Source organism: Monodon monoceros, unplaced genomic scaffold, assembly GCF_005190385.1.
Source record: "Monodon monoceros isolate NGI ecotype Baffin Bay Population unplaced genomic scaffold, NGI_Narwhal_1 Super_Scaffold_7, whole genome shotgun sequence".
In the NCBI taxonomy this organism is placed as follows: domain Eukaryota; kingdom Metazoa; phylum Chordata; class Mammalia; order Artiodactyla; family Monodontidae; genus Monodon; species Monodon monoceros.
This window is the reverse complement of record NW_021703784.1, coordinates 98172845-98188446: the sequence shown is the minus strand read 5'-3', so window position 1 is coordinate 98188446 and position 15602 is coordinate 98172845. Positions and strand designations below refer to the sequence as shown.

Genomic DNA, 15602 nt, shown 5'->3' with positions numbered 1-15602 from the left:
TTTTCCCTTGCTGTGTGGGGACTTGCCCAGAGCTCACCGTCGAGGCCGACCCTAAATTGCATTTCTCTGCTATCCCGGATAAACCCATCCTAGCTGGAAAAATATCTGGCAGTCTATTTGTTTCAGGTCAACAGAGAGAACCTTTCCTTTGGAACAGGAAATGCTTAAAGTTGGTGACTAAAACTCATCCTTCCTTGGATAGGAAGTGTACAGCCCTGGAATAGGAAGCATTGGCCACTTATGTTCCTTTTGCTTTGCTTGGGGGACTTTGCTTGTCTCCGCTCTGATGCCTTATGAGTGGTCTTGGAGTTGAGCTCACAGACGGCAGCCCCATTTTCCTCATTTAAGGTTTGTAAGGCCCTCCTCTCTGTAGCTTCGAGCATGGAAGGTAGTCGAGCACACTAATCCTTTGTTGTGTTCTAAGGTGACACCTCTATTCTATTACAGAATATTCTATTACAGAATATCTCATCTGGGCTGTCCTGCCTTGTTTGTGCCCTAGGGCAGGGGCCCCCAACCCCCGGGCCATGGACTGGTACTGGTCCTTGGCCTGTTGGGAACCAGGCTGCACAGCAGGAGGTGAGAAGAGGGTGAGCAGGCGAAGCTTCATTGTATTTACGGCCGCTCCCGATCGCTTGCATTACCGTCTGAGCTCCGCCTCCTGTCAGCATTATGGTGAGTTGTATAATTATTTCATTATATATTACAATGTAATAATAATAGAAATAAAGCACACAATAAATGTAATGTGCTTGAATTACCCTGAAACAATCCCCCCCCCCGCCCCCTGTCTGTGGAAGAATTGTCTTCCACAAAACCGGTCCCTGGTGCCAGAAAGGTTGGGGACCGCTCCCCTAGGGGTATAGCACTCTTTTCTGCCCCTGGCTGAAGGAGATACTGTATAAGGAATTCCTATTCAGAATGAGTGGTTGAACTGTGTTGCTTCCAATGAATGATTCTGAAATTCTAAATACACGCGCCCTTTTCACGTTTTGAAATTTCACAGTCATTGGCTACTTTGGAGAAAAGGCAACTTCGTTTGGTTCTGCAAAAATCAAAGTCTGTTTGACAGCTGGAAGGTGTTTGACAGAGAAAGTTTGCAAAGTCTGTTATGCTAGTGATGCCATAACAAAGTACCACAAACTGAGTGGCTTAAATGACAGAAATTTATTGTCTCACCACTCTGGAGGCCAGAAGTTGAAGATGGTGTCCGCAAGGTTGGTTCCTTCCGAGGGCTTTGAGGGACAATCTGTTCCCTGCTGCTTTCTTAGTGCCGGGTGGTTTGCCGGGTATCCTGGCACACCCCATCTCTGTCTTCATGTTCCATGACCTCCTCCCTCTGTGCTAGCCTTATTAGGTCACGTGGCTGTGTCTGAGGCATCCTCCTGCTGCCGATGTTCCAGTGGGAGGCCGACTGACATGGGGTGGGATCTTTCTTTTCCTGCCACAGGTAATGAGTAGTAGTTCCCCTGCTCTCAGGACGTCGACAGAAATAGGTGGAGTCCGTGCAGCCTAATGAAGCAGCTGTGTGATGTAGGGGCATGGGCCCTGGACTTGGGACAAAACGCTCTGGGCCCCACTGTGTGACTTCAAGTGTCAACATTCCCATCTGCAAAGTAAAGGAAGTAAAACAGGCATCTTTTTAAGGTCCCTCCAGTATTAATGATTCTTGCAGCTGCTGGGGAATCAAGTGGTAGTCTCTGAATCTAGAGACGAGCCCCATGCTGTGTGTCTGCTAGGAGGCCGGGGGACTGTCTGCATTGGATCCACTGCCCTTTGAGCAGGATGCCTCATTTACAGAAGTCAGTTAATGAAAAAAAAAAAAAAGAGGGCTTCCCTGGTGGCGCAGTGGTTGAGAATCTGCCTGCCAATGCAGGGGACACGGGTTCGAATCCTGGTCTGGGAGGATCCCACATGCCGCGGAGCAACTGGGCCCGAGCCACAACTACTGAGCCTGCGCGTCTGGAGCCTGTGCTCCTCAACAAGAGAGGCCGCGACAGTGAGAGGCCCGTGCACCGCGATGAAGAGTGGCCCCCGCTTGCTGCAACTAGAGAGAGCCCACGCACAGAAACGAAGACCCAACACAGCCAAAAATAAATAAATAATTTTTTTTAAAAAAAGAGAGGGGATGGGGTAGGAATCTCTTCTTAGTTTCCCCCTCACTATCAAACCACTCTAGAATAACAACTTATAAGTCATGGCCATTTAAGGCAGTAAGAAAAACTGAGTGTTTCTCAGTTTTTTGTTTCACTGAGTGTTTTGCTGCTTTCTGCAATCAGTCTGAATTTCCCCAGACTTGACCCTTTACCCACGAGGAACCCTCTGTTTTTCTTAACATGTTGAACTTGGAGATCACAAACTTGTTAAGTCACAGAATTTCAGACCCAGAAGGGACTCTTTACAGTCGAGGAAACTGACCAGAGTGATAAGTGGCCAGTTAAAGGTCATATCACAATTTAGTGGTAGGGCCAGGACTAGAACCCACCAAAATCAGTTTTCTCAGCTATGTGAGAGGTGATCTTGAAGTTCTAAAGCTTTAGGCTTAAGAGACTAATGTTTTGGTCTTCATTATCTGACCACTGATCTTTGCTCCCACATGATGGTTCTAACTAATCATTAATTTTGCTTGGTAGGTTGACTTTTTTTTAAAAATAACTTTATTTTTAAGTGCATTTTTAGATTCACAGCAGAATTGAGTGGAAGATACAGAGATTTCCCATATACCTCCTGCCCCACACATGCATAGCCTTCCCAGTTATCAACATCCCCTGCCAGATGGCACATTTGTTACAACTGATGAACCTATATTGACACATCATTATCACCCAAAGTCTGTACCTTACATTAGGGCTCATTCTAGTTGTTGTACATTCTATGGATTTAGATAAAATTATAATGATATGTATCTGCCATTATAGAATCAAACAGAGTAGTAAGAATCCTCTGTCTTTCCCTATTCATTCCTCCCTGCCAGCAACTGGTATCTTTTACCATCTTCAAAGTTTTGCCTTTACCAGAATGTCATATAGTTGGAATCCCAGAATACGTAGCCTTTTCAGATTGGCCTCTTACACTTAGTAATATGCGTTTACGTTTCCCCATGTCTTTCCATGCCCTGATAGCTCATTTCTTTTTACTGCTGAATTCCATTGTCTGAGGGACCACAGTTTATTTATCTATTCACCTACTGAAGGGCACCTTGGTTGCTTTCAAGTTGGTTGACTTTTTGAGTGTCCAGAGACAGATTATTCAAAACTTTCCTCATCAGAATGAAATTCAATTAAGTCTCATTAAGTCCATTATCTCAAGTTAAATCTCTGATTAAATCTATTAAAGTGATGGTTCTCTGGACTTTTGGATTTCACAAAGGTGTAAAATTAACAGAAATGTTTGCGCATCTACATTGTGTTAATTTTACTGAGTAAATATGCATGTTTTTATCTGAAACCTACAATTTATTATTATCCTACTACTATAAAAGACATTTTAACTCAAAAAATAAAAGAGTACACAATTTCAGAATACATCACTGCCGGATAAATAAGTTCCTCTTTGAAAAACTCTTGCATTGTTCTTATTTTTCTCATTTTGCACAAATCAGTAGAATCCTTGTCACCCACCAAACCCAGCCTACACATCAGCCTTGGAAACCACTGCTTTAAGGAACTAGCCAACGTGACCAAAATTCCTCTACAGAAGAGTTCTTCTGCCTCTGAATGGCTCCCTTCAAGAGATCTTGGAGGCTGAAGACATCTCCAAGCCGCAAGAGAAAACAGTGAGGGTGGGAAAGTAGGTCTTCTAAAGCTGAACTTGCAAGGAACTTCCTGGGAGAAGATTTGTAACTTCGGTTTCTATATGATAAAACATTCCTGAGACTTAAACTGCACTAGAAGTTGAATGGGGTGGGGGGTGGGAAAAAGAGAAAATGTTTCCTTCTGTGAATGTAAACTTGCTGGACCAGTTAGAGGTAGGTTAAATCCTAGTCCGATGGTATAGACAGCTGCTGTGTGGGCCCTCACACTCAGTCAGCAGATGCAGAGAAGGTGGTTAAGGGACAGGTAATCATCCCAAAGAGAAATCAGAATTCCTGCTTTTGTTTACTCAGTGGCTCTTTGGCAAACGATCTAATCCCAGTCCACAGTTTTAAAGGACAGGGACTTCCCTGGTGGTCCAATTGTTGGGACTCTGCACTTCCACTGCATGGGGCGCGGGTTCAGTCCCTGGTCAGGGAACTGGGATCCCTCTCGCAGCACAGCACGGCCAAAAAAAAAAAAAAAGGACATCATACAATTATTAGCAATATTCGCTCAGATAATGCTGGCTCTTCTTTTTTTTTTTAAAAAATATTTATTTATTTTGGCTGCACCGGGTCTTAGTTGCGGCACACGGGATCTTTTAGTTGAGGCATGCGTGCGGGATCTAGTTCCCCGATCAGGGATCGAACCCGGGCCCCCTGCATTGGGAGCGTGGAGTCTTAGCCACTGGACCACCAGGGAGGTCCTGGCTCTTCTTTTTAAACAATGTTCCGTGGTTAACAAACCGTGTTCTTCACAGCAATTGGTGCCCTTCACTTTTTCTGTCTCTTAAATTATATTGTCTGAGAAAAGATATACTTTAAAAAACAAAACACAACAACAAAAAACAACCTTCATCCTTTTGTGGGATTTCCTGGGTATATACAAGTCAGAGTATAATTCCCAACATTCCTTTAGGTCGTAAGACTGTACCTATGTTCTGCTTTACCGATAATGCCCCATTTTGCTCTCTCTCATATACTCTGCCTCTCTTTTTCAAAGAGCCAGGTAAAAATCAATCTAAGATTCTTCCCAGATAGTAGGGGCATTCAGGATGCTCCCTAGGCACTGTGTGCTCCTGGAAAAAGTAGGAGCCCAGGGGATTTCTCCCCACAGGAAAATAGGAAACCATAACCACTGGAATGGAGAGGGGTTCTTGCCATGACATCTCTCCAGAACTTGAAGTTGTGCCTGAAGATCTCATTTCCTCGGAAAAACTGAGCAAGGGGGAGAAGGTGAAATAAGAAGACAAATTGTTGAGGATTATAGTCTCTGCTACACTGTGAAGCTCTGGTGGGTCAGTGCATTTTTTCCCCAAAGATAAGTACAGATTACTAGTAAAGACTTTTTCACCAGGTAGGCTCTGAGGCTCTTAGGAATGTTCTAGAATCCTTCAGGAGAATGGTCTGGATAGTTCTACTGTCCCCGCAACCTGGCCTTTTGTCACCTTGAGAGCTGTGATGTTTTGTTTGCTTGTTTTTGTTTTTTTTTTTAACTGGATATGAACCGGGGACTGAGAGCTGTGATGTTTCACCACTAGATTATGTTTGACCACTAGATTTTTACATAATTAAAATAAATTTTAAGATAGACTGTAAAGTAAATGAAAATATTTAAAAATAATATCTCCTCATTATAAGAACTTTGAGACAAACAGAAATAGAAAGTGATCACTGTAATCTCCCCGTCTGATCACACCATGGCTGTATTTCTTCCTATGACTCCTGGGTATTTTTTAGGTGCAGCTGTAATGGCATCCTAACGATCTCGTATTCTTCTGTTACTTGGTGTGTGTGTGTGTATGTGTGTATGTGTTACCATGTCACCACTTCATGAGTCTCACTGGCTGTGAAATTCCTTCTTGTGGGTGGCACGTTTTAGTTAAATATCTCCTTGTTGAGCTTGTGGACAGTATGGCTTTTGTTTTTGTTGTTAATCACCAGAAATCTATGAAAGTGTTCATTCTGCCAGGCCCTTGCCTATGTTAGCCACTGTTTTGTTCAAAATCTTTATTAATTGAATGAAAATAGCAGCTCATGTTTAATACATATTTCTTTGATTACCGGTGAAGTTGAACACTTTCCCATATTCTTTTGTTTGCACCTTGTGTCTTTTTTAAAAATTTATTTATTTAATTAATTAATTTATTTATTTTTGGTTGTGTTGGGTCTTCGTTGCTGCGCACAGGCTTTCTCTGGTTGCGGTGAGCGGGGGCTACTCTTCCTTGAGGTGCACGGGCTTCTCATTGTGGTGGCTTTTCTTGTTGCGGAGCACGGGCTCTAGGCGCGTGGGCTTCAGTAGTTGTGGCACGCAGGCTCAGTAGTTGTGGCTCATGGGCTTAGTTGCTCCGTGGCATGTGGGATCTTCCCGGAGCAGGGCTTGAACCCGTGTCCCCTGCATTGACAGGCAGATTCTTAACCACTGTGCCGCCAGGGAAGCCCACACCTTGTGTTTTGGTGACATCCTGGTTAAGTCCTTCAGGCAGAACCAATTAGAAGGATGATTCCCGTTGATAATCTTTTAGAGATTAGCAGTAGACGTTCAAAGGGGGAGCATTCCATAGAGAGTGAGAGTGAGAGGGCTAAAATACATGATAGTAATTATCAAATATTCTACTTTAAATACAATTATAAATAGATGAAATGTTATTTTAAAATGAAAGACTAGTAAGTCAGAGAAAGACAAATATCATAGGATATCACTTATATGTGGAATATAAAAAAATGATATAAATGAACTTATTTACAGAACAGAAACAGACTCACAGACTTAGAAAACAAACTTATGGTTACCAAAGGGGAAAGGTGGGAGTAGGGATAAATTAGGAGTTTGGGATTAACATATACACACTACTATATATAAAATAGATAATCAACAAGGACCTACTGTATAGCATAGGGAACTCTACTCAATATTCTGTAATAACCTAAATGGGAAAAGAATCTGAAAAAGAATGGATATATGTATATGTATAGCTGAGTCACTTTGCAGTACACCTGAAACTAACACAACATTGTAAATCAACTATACTCTAATATAAAATAAAAATTAGGGACTTCCCTGGTGGCGCAGTGGTTAAAACTCTGTGCTCCCAATGCAGGGGGCCTGGTCAGGGAACTAGATCCCACATGCCTGCCACAACTAAGAGTTCTCATGCCACAACTAAGGAGCCCACATGCCGCAATAATGGAGCCCGCCTGCCGCAACTAAGACCCGGTGCAACCAAATAAATAAATGAATATTTAAAAAATAAATAAATAAAATAAAATAAAAATTAAATTAAAAAATAAAATAAAATGAAAGACAGAAACACCTCCCCCTCTTTGTCTCAGAGTAGTTTTAATTTGGTTCAGCACATATACTTGACGTTCAATGCATCTCCATGTGAATTGAACTAGTTAGTTTTTTGTCTACTTCCTCTCATGGTCAGTGAAGACCAGAAAGCAGTTACATACAATGCTATTAACTGAGGGCCCCTCTGAATAAAAGATTCACATTTTCAAAGATTCCAAAAGGGGACTTCCCTGGTGGCACAGTGGTTAAGAATCCACCTGCCAATGCGGGGGACACGGGTTCGATCCCTGGTCCGGGAAGATCCCACATAGGCACCACATGAGCACCACAACTACTGAGCCCGCGCACCTAGAGCCCGTGCTCCGCAACAAGAGAAGCCACTGCAATGAGAAGCCCGTGCACCGCAACGAAGAGTAGCCCCCGCTCGCAGCAATTAGAGAAAGCCCGCGTGTAGCAACAAAGACCCAAAACAGCCAAAAATAGATAAATTAATTTAAAAAAAAAGATTCCAAAGGTATAATCCTAGGTCCTTTTCTGCTGCTGTTGAATGTCCTTCGTCTGGTTTGAAGGCTGTCTGACTGGCCTTACCCTCAGATTTCTGACATCACTCTTCTGCCACATTGTCACCTTTGTTTGCACCTTTTCAGTTTATCAGCACCATAAATTCTTTCTCAGATAATGGATATTTGTTTTATATTACTAACTGACATCTATTGGTGCTGCCTGTGTCAGGCATGGGGCTGAGTACTTTTCAGGCATTACTCATTTAATCTTTACAACACCCTATATGGTAGTTACTAGTATTATTCCCAGTTTACAAATATGGGCAGAGTCGCAAAGAGATGAGCCAACTTGCTCTGAACCCAGAGGAGGTGCCTGGGGAGTGGCCGGGATTTGAACTCAGGTGCTGATTCTAGAGCTACTAAAACATGTCACCTCAAACCTGCAGTTTAACCCCAAAGGTCCTGAAAAAGTACTGTACTCTGAAATCTCATGCCATATGGCCGAACACTTGTACATAGTAGATGCTCATTAAAATCCTTGCTGAAGGGCTTCTCTGATGGCGCAGTGGTTAAGAATCCGCCTGCCAATGCACGGGACACGGGTTTGAGCCCTGGTCCAGGAAGATCACACATGCTGCAGAGCAACTAAGCCCATGCGCCACAACTACTGAGCCTGCACTCTAGAGCCCGTGAGCCACAACTACTGAAGCCCAAGTGCCTAGAGCCCTTGCAACAAGAGAAGCCACCACAGTGAGAAGCCCGCACACCGCAACGAAGAGTAGTCCCTGCTCTCAGCAACTAGAGAAAACCCGCGTGCAGCAGTGAAGACCCAATACAGCCAAAAATTAAATAAATAAATTTATTTTAAAAAAAAATCCTTGCTGAGTAAAAAGAGGATCTACCTGTTTAAAAGATTTTATGTCTCCAAACGAGGTAGTTTCTCTGCCTCTCTACAAACTGTAAACTCATCGTTGAGGATTCATAGGGACATTCCTTGGGGCTGCAGTGGACTACAGCGTCTGAGTCTTTGGAATGACCTGAATGAGAATAGAACAGAATTTTTGACCTGAGAAACTCTTTACTACAGAAAAACCAATCAGTTGTGGATAAACTGTGTAGTGGGAATATAGCAAAGGGTAGGATACTTAACATCCCTCAACTTTCAAAGACAAAATTTTGTCCTGTTTTCTAGGTGAAATGATGTTCATGTTGTAGACTCCGAATTGCTTCCCTGTTTGGACCTGACACATCTGGGTCTGTCTGTGGGTAATGTGGCCTCTCAGGACATTTTTATACACTTGGCAAAGGGACCACCTTTTCAAGCTTGGACCTTAAAAGATCTTCCTAACAAATGGGCTCCAAGGTAAGGACATACCCCTTTTCCCTAACAAAGTCCAGATTGCAGTGTTGGTAATCTCCTACCAAACTCAAACAGGACCTCAGCATCCTGGATCCCCTGGAACCACTTCATTTATCTCTTTGGGCAAACTAAACATGCTCAGTTTAAAATGCAGTGAAGCTCACCACTGTCCTTTGTTTTGGAGAGTCCTTTTTTTGCATAAGTAGTCCATCCTATACGGGCTGCTAACTACTGTGTATTCCCCCTTGCCCCTATGACCGCTGGTGTAAATAAACTGCATCTCCCCATTGGTAAACAATGATAATAAACAAAATTTTAAAAAATGAAAACCAAAAACTAAACATGCTCAGTTTAAAGTCTTTGTCAGATTATTTTATTAAGACTAATTTCATCTGAAATAAACTCATATTCTAATTACTGATTTTGTTGACTGCCTTAGTATTACATCTTTTCAGTGTTTCTTGTTTGTTTGTTTGTTTTTGCGGTACGCGGGCCTCTCACTGTTGTGGTCTCTCCCGTTGCGGAGCACAGGCTCCGGACGCGCAGGCTCAGCGGCCATGGCTCACGGGCCCAGCCGCTCCGCGGCATGTGGGATCTTCCCGGACCGGGACACGAACCCGCGTCCCCTGCATCGGCAGGCGGACTCCCAACCACTGCGCCACCAGGGAAGCCCCTCCATGTTTTATAATATTGGTTTATGGACCATGTTCAGAGTTTGTGTGTTTCTCTTTGTCTCTCTCCTTCTGTGCTCACCCCTCCCAGTTTTATGCTTTTGCATTTGCCTCCCTCCCATCCTCAAGGCTCTAGTCCAGAACTGGCTCTTATTCTGACAATTGGGCTGCCCCACTGAGCGATTAAGGATGACACAGATCCAGGCACTGAGCCAGCAAGCAGCCTGGCTCACTCCCTGGACTGCAGGCTGAATCCTGGTCGACCCACGTCCCTGGACTTGCAGCTTGTTATACACCTTAGCCCCAGCAGGTTTCAGCAACAATTTAGTTCAGCCCCTAGCCTAGCCTGGCCCAGCCCACAACTTTAAGCAGGGATCCAGCTCCATCCCCCATCTAATTTGAGACTTTTAGTTCCCATGACCTCCCCCCAGGAATGAAACTTGGGGCTCCCACTGAATGTCTGGGCCTGGAGCTCTTCAGCCCACTTACCGCAGTGCATTTTCATCCTGCTTCTCATCCGTGGTTCTGAGCCCCCCGTATGCAGAATAATGGCCCGTAGAGGTGTCCACATTCTAATTCCAGGAAACTGTGAGTATATTACCTTACATGGCAAAGGGGAGTTTGCAGATGGGATTGAGTTCAGCATCTTGACATGGGGAGATTGTCTTGAATTCTGCCAGTGGGTTGATGTGATCACAGGGGTTCCTTATAACGAAAAGGGGGAGACAGGAGAGTCAGAGAAGATGTGACGATGGAAACAGCAGAGGTCAGAGAAAGAGATTTGAAAATGCTACACTGCTGGCTTTGAAGATGAAGGATGCGACCAGAGCCAAGGGATGCAGGCAACCTCTAGAGGCTGCAAGGGAACAGATTTTCCCGGCGAGTCTTCAGAGTGAACGCAGGGCTGATGACACCTTGATTTTGAGCTCAGTGAGACCTAATGTGCACTTGTGACCTCCAGAACTGTGAGATGAATTTGTGTTGTTTTACGCCACAGAGTTTTCAGTAATTTGTTACAGCAGTGATAGGAAACTATCTTTGTTTTTCTGATGTTGCTGCTCTGTTTTCTTTTTGATTATTTTAAACCTCCCGCTCCTTTTCTGTGTGTGGAGCTGAGAAAGACTGTCAACCGTGCATTTGCCCACAAGGGGACCCTTTCTCTAGAAATAAATGGTGACCATTTATTAAAGTGGGAAAACAGACTGGTAGTGACAGGAGTGTGTAGAATGCTAGCTAGTGTACTTTCAGCATTTTTTTTTAAGTACTTTAAAAAAAGTTTTTTCTAAATTACACATATACCATGTATGAACCTATAAACCTAACGTTGTACGGCCATAAATGAATTACCGGACTGTTTTTGAAATAGCTGTAACCTGATAGTGCAAGTACTGGACAAAAAATAATTGAAATCTGAGATATCTTTTTATCCCTGCCATCTAGTCCCTGTGAATTAAAGAAATAACTCACCTTCTCTAAGACTTCCCTTTTCACTGTCTGCCTCTTTCAGAGTTTGTGGGAGTAATAACAATATTTAAAGGCTTTTAAGCAATTAGAATTGTTTTCTTGTTATCAGATTGGTGATGCTTCTATAAGAAAACCATTGTATAAGTTATCTATCGCTGCAAAACAAACTACCCCAAAGCTTAGTGACTTCAAACAAAACAAAACAAATATTTATTATCTCACATCATCTCACATCATTTTTGTGGGTCAGGATTTCAAGAGCAGCTTGTCTGGGTAGATCTGGCCCCAAGTCTCTCATGAGGTTGTGGTCATGGTGTCAGATATGGTGCAGTTGATCTGAAGTTTGATTAAGGCCGAGGATCTACTCCCAAAGTGACTCGCTCACATGGGTGACAAGTTAGTGCTAACTATTGGCTGGAAGTCATGGCTCATCTCAAGGATCTCCCCATAGGGCTGCTGAGTGTGTTAACCACCTGGCAGCTGGCTTCCCACAGGGCAAGCAGTTCAAGAGAGAGCAATGCAGAAACCACAGGGCCTTTTATAACCTAGTTCAGAAGTCACGTGGTATCGTGTCCACACAGCCAGCTGGCTACACAGGTCAGCCCTGCTCAGCATGGAGTGGACTATAGAAGGGCATGGATAACAGGACCACTGGGGGCTATCTTAGAGGCTGCCTACCAGGACCAAGGAGAAGGTTCTATCTAGTCTTCAGCCTTAAAGGCTTCCTTATCTCATAAAGCCCTAGAGAGGCAGAGTGGGAAGGAAATTCCAAGGTTAGTCCAAACAACTAGCTCACAGGAATCACATCTTTAAAATCATATCACCTAAAACTCTCTACTGATAATTTAAAACTGAGTTGCCTAAGCCTTGTCTCATTTGCATTACAGCCTCTGTATCTCCCAGGAGCAGAAACCCCGCCTTGTGCTTCTGAAGCTCTTAGGACATCTCGCCTGCTCCTTGGCACAGAGTAAGGAATACATACATTTTTGTAAACTTGGCAAATTGTCAACGGGCATTCGAAGAGTAACACATTGGTTAATATCCAGCCCCCCTCCGCCCCCCACCCCGCCCTCTTAATTTGATGTTTCTGTGTGTTTTGAAAGCCTGGGCTTATGGGAGTGGCTGACTCCATAAGAATTTTAGGAGAAGTCAGTTGTAGGGTGAATCTCTCCACGCTGAGGTTGAATTTGGAGTCCAAATAGGAGCCAAATGGGGGTATATACAGAACCATAAATATTGCCAGCGTCCTTGTCCAGGGATGCTAGTGAATGAAGCACATTGGACAGAAGCAATATGTGTAAACAGAGGGACAGGATGTCAAAGGTGGTGGAGACACAGCTGCACCTGCTGTGTGATTTTTAGGCAAGTCCCCAAATCACCTAAACTTTCTGGATGTGGCTTCCTTATTATTTAATTGGGATAATAATGCCCACGTGTTTTCAAAGATGTGAAGCAACTGGACCTCTCTACTGGAAGGACCGTAAATAGTTATAATCACTTTACAGAGCACTGGCAATATCCACTGTAGCTAACGATGTAATACCCACCCCATGATAGACACCCCAGCAATTCTATTCTTGGTCTGACCTTGGAGCAGAAGTTCTCAGCCCTGATTGCGTGTTAGAACCACCTGGGGGAGTTGGGGTTTTTTTAAGTGCTAATGTCTCAGCTCTACCCTCAGGGATTAAGATTTCATCAGTTCTGGGATGAGGCCCAGAAAATGGTTTTTTACAAAGCTCCCAAGGCTATTCTAATGTGCACTCTGGCAGAGAGAAACTCACACAGACAAAGAGACATCCACCTGGTACCAAATATACACGTAAAACCAAGGGGGATTAAGCATCTAAATGTAAAAAGTCAATCTTTAAAATTCTTTTAAAAAGGTAAAAACTACCACATGACCTTGGGATATGGAAGGATCTCCTGAGATTCGAAATGCATACACCATAAAAGGTAATACATTTGCCTTCGATGCGTAAAAATCTTGTGTTTGAAAAGATGCCATAAACAAAGAGAACAGATAAGCCACAGGCTGAAAGAAGTAATTTGAGAATCAGATAACCAAACAAAAGATTAGTATTCAGAGTATAAAATAATTCAATCGTGTTAGTAAGAAAAAGGTGAATTATCTATAAATACTCCAACCAAAAGACACAGGCTCGATGAATGGATACAAAAACAAGACCCATGTATGTGCTGTCTACAAGAGACCCACTTCAGACCTAGGGACACATACAGACTGAAAGTGAGGGGATGGAAAAAGATATTCCATGCAAATGGAATCAAAAGAAAGCTGGAGTAGCAATACTCATATCAGATAAAATAGACTTTAAAATAAAGAATGTTACAAGAGACAAGGAAGGACACTACATAATGATCAAGGGATCAATCCAAGAAGAAGATATAGCAATTATAAATATATATGCACCCAACATAGGAGCACCTCAATACATAAGGCAACTGCTAACAGCTGTAAAAGAGGAAATCGACAGTAACACCGTAATAGTGGGGGACCTTAACACCTCACTTACACCAATGGACAGGTCATCCAAAATGAAAATAAATAAGGAAACAAGAGCTTTAAATGACACAATAGACCAGATAGATTTAATTGATATTTATAGGACATTCCATCCAAAAACAGCAGATTACACTTTCTCCTCAAGTGCACATGGAACATTCTCCAGGACAGATCACATCCTGGGTTGCAAAGCAAGCCTCAGTAAGTTTAAGAAAATTGAAATCATATCAAGCATCTTTTCTGACCACAACGCTATGAGATTAGAAATCAATTACAGGGGAAAAAAACGTAAAAAACACAAATACATGGAGGCTAAACAATACGTTACTAAATAACCAAGAGATCACTGAAGAAATCAAAGAGGAAATCAAAAAATACCTAGAGACAAATTACAATGAAAACACGACGATCCAAAACCTAGGGATGCAGCAAAAGCAGTTCTAAGAGGGAAGTTTATAGCAATACAAGCCTACCTCAAGAAACAAGAAAAATCTCAAATAAACAACCTAACCTTACACCTAAAGGAACTAGAGAAAGAAGAACAAACAAAACCCAAAGTTAATAGAAGGAAAGAAATCATAAAGATCAGAGCAGAAATAAATGAAATAGAAACAACGAAAACAATAGCAAAGATCAATAAAACTAAAAGCTGGTTCTTTGAGAAGATGAAAAAAATTGATAAACCATTACCAGACTCATCAAGAAAAAGGAGGAGAGGAATCAAATCAATAAAATTAGAAATGAAAAAGGAGAAGCTACAACAGACACCACAGAAATGCAAAGCATCCTAAGAGACTACTACAAGCAACTCTATGCCAATAAAATGGACAACCTGGGTTTCCCTGGTGGCGCAGTGGTTGAGAGTCCACCTGCCAATGCAGGGGACATGGGTTCGTGCCCTGGTCCAGGAAGATCCCACATGCCGCGGAGCGGCTGGGCCCGTGAGCCATGGCTGCTGAGCCTGCGCATCCAGAGCCTGTGCTTCGCAATGGAAGAGGCCACAACAGTGAGAGGGCCGTGTACCGCAAAAAAAAAAAAAAAAAAAAGGACAACCTGGAAGAAATGGAAAAATTCTTAAAAAGGTATAACCTATAAGACACTGATGAAAGAAATTAAAGATGATACAAACAGATGGAGAGATATACCACGTTCTTGGATTGGAAGAATCAATATTGTGAAAATGCCTATACTACCCAAAGCAATCTACAGATTCAGTGCAATCCCTATCAAATTATCAATGCCATGTTTTACAGAACTAGAACCAAAAAAGCTTAAAATTTGTATCGAGACACAAAAGACCCCGAATAGCCAGAGCAGTCTTGAGGGAAAAAAATGGAGCTGGAGGAATCAGACTCCCTGACTTCAGACTATACTACAAAGCTACAGTAATCAAGACAATATGGTACTGGCACAAAAACAGAAATATAGATCAGTGGAACAGGATAGAAAGCCCAGAGATAAACCCACACACCTATGGTCAACTAATCTATGACAAAAGAGACAAGGATATACAATGGAGAAAAGACAGTCTCTTCAATAAATGGCGCTGGGAAAACTGGACAGCTACATGTAAAAGAATGAAATTAGAACACTCCCAAACACCATACACCAAAATAAACTCAAAATGGATTAGAGACCTAAATGTAAGAAGGGACACTATAAAACTCTTAGAGGAAAACATAGGAAGAACACTCTTTGACATAAATCACAGCAAGATCTTCTTTGATCCACCTCCTAGAGTAATGGAAATAAAAACAAAAATAAACAAATGGGACCTAATGAAACTTAAAAGCTTTTACAAAGCAAAGGAAACTACAAAGAAGACAAAAAGACAACCCTCAGAATGGGAGAAAATACTTGCAAATGAATCAATGGACAAAGGATTAATCTCCAAATTATATAAACAGCTCACTATTAAAGAAAACAAACAACCCAATCCAAAAATGGGCAGAAGACCTAAATAGACATTTCTCCAAAGAAGACATACAGATGGCC

The 15602-nt window shown here is 42.5% G+C and overlaps 1 long non-coding RNA gene across 5 annotated transcripts in view; it reads left to right on the top strand.

Annotated features, from left to right (window-relative positions):
* Positions 1-15602, top strand: part of LOC114887765 — a 37032-nt gene continuing 21430 nt past the window's right edge. For 3 of the 5 annotated variants that reach the window (XR_003791574.1, XR_003791578.1, XR_003791577.1), the window contains exons 1-3: positions 1-675; positions 8784-8954; positions 9483-12053. This is a non-coding gene — a long non-coding RNA (uncharacterized LOC114887765). The remainder of the gene's footprint in view (positions 676-8783; positions 8955-9482; positions 12054-15602) is intronic. The other 2 variants (XR_003791575.1, XR_003791576.1) reach the window with 2 other exon arrangements.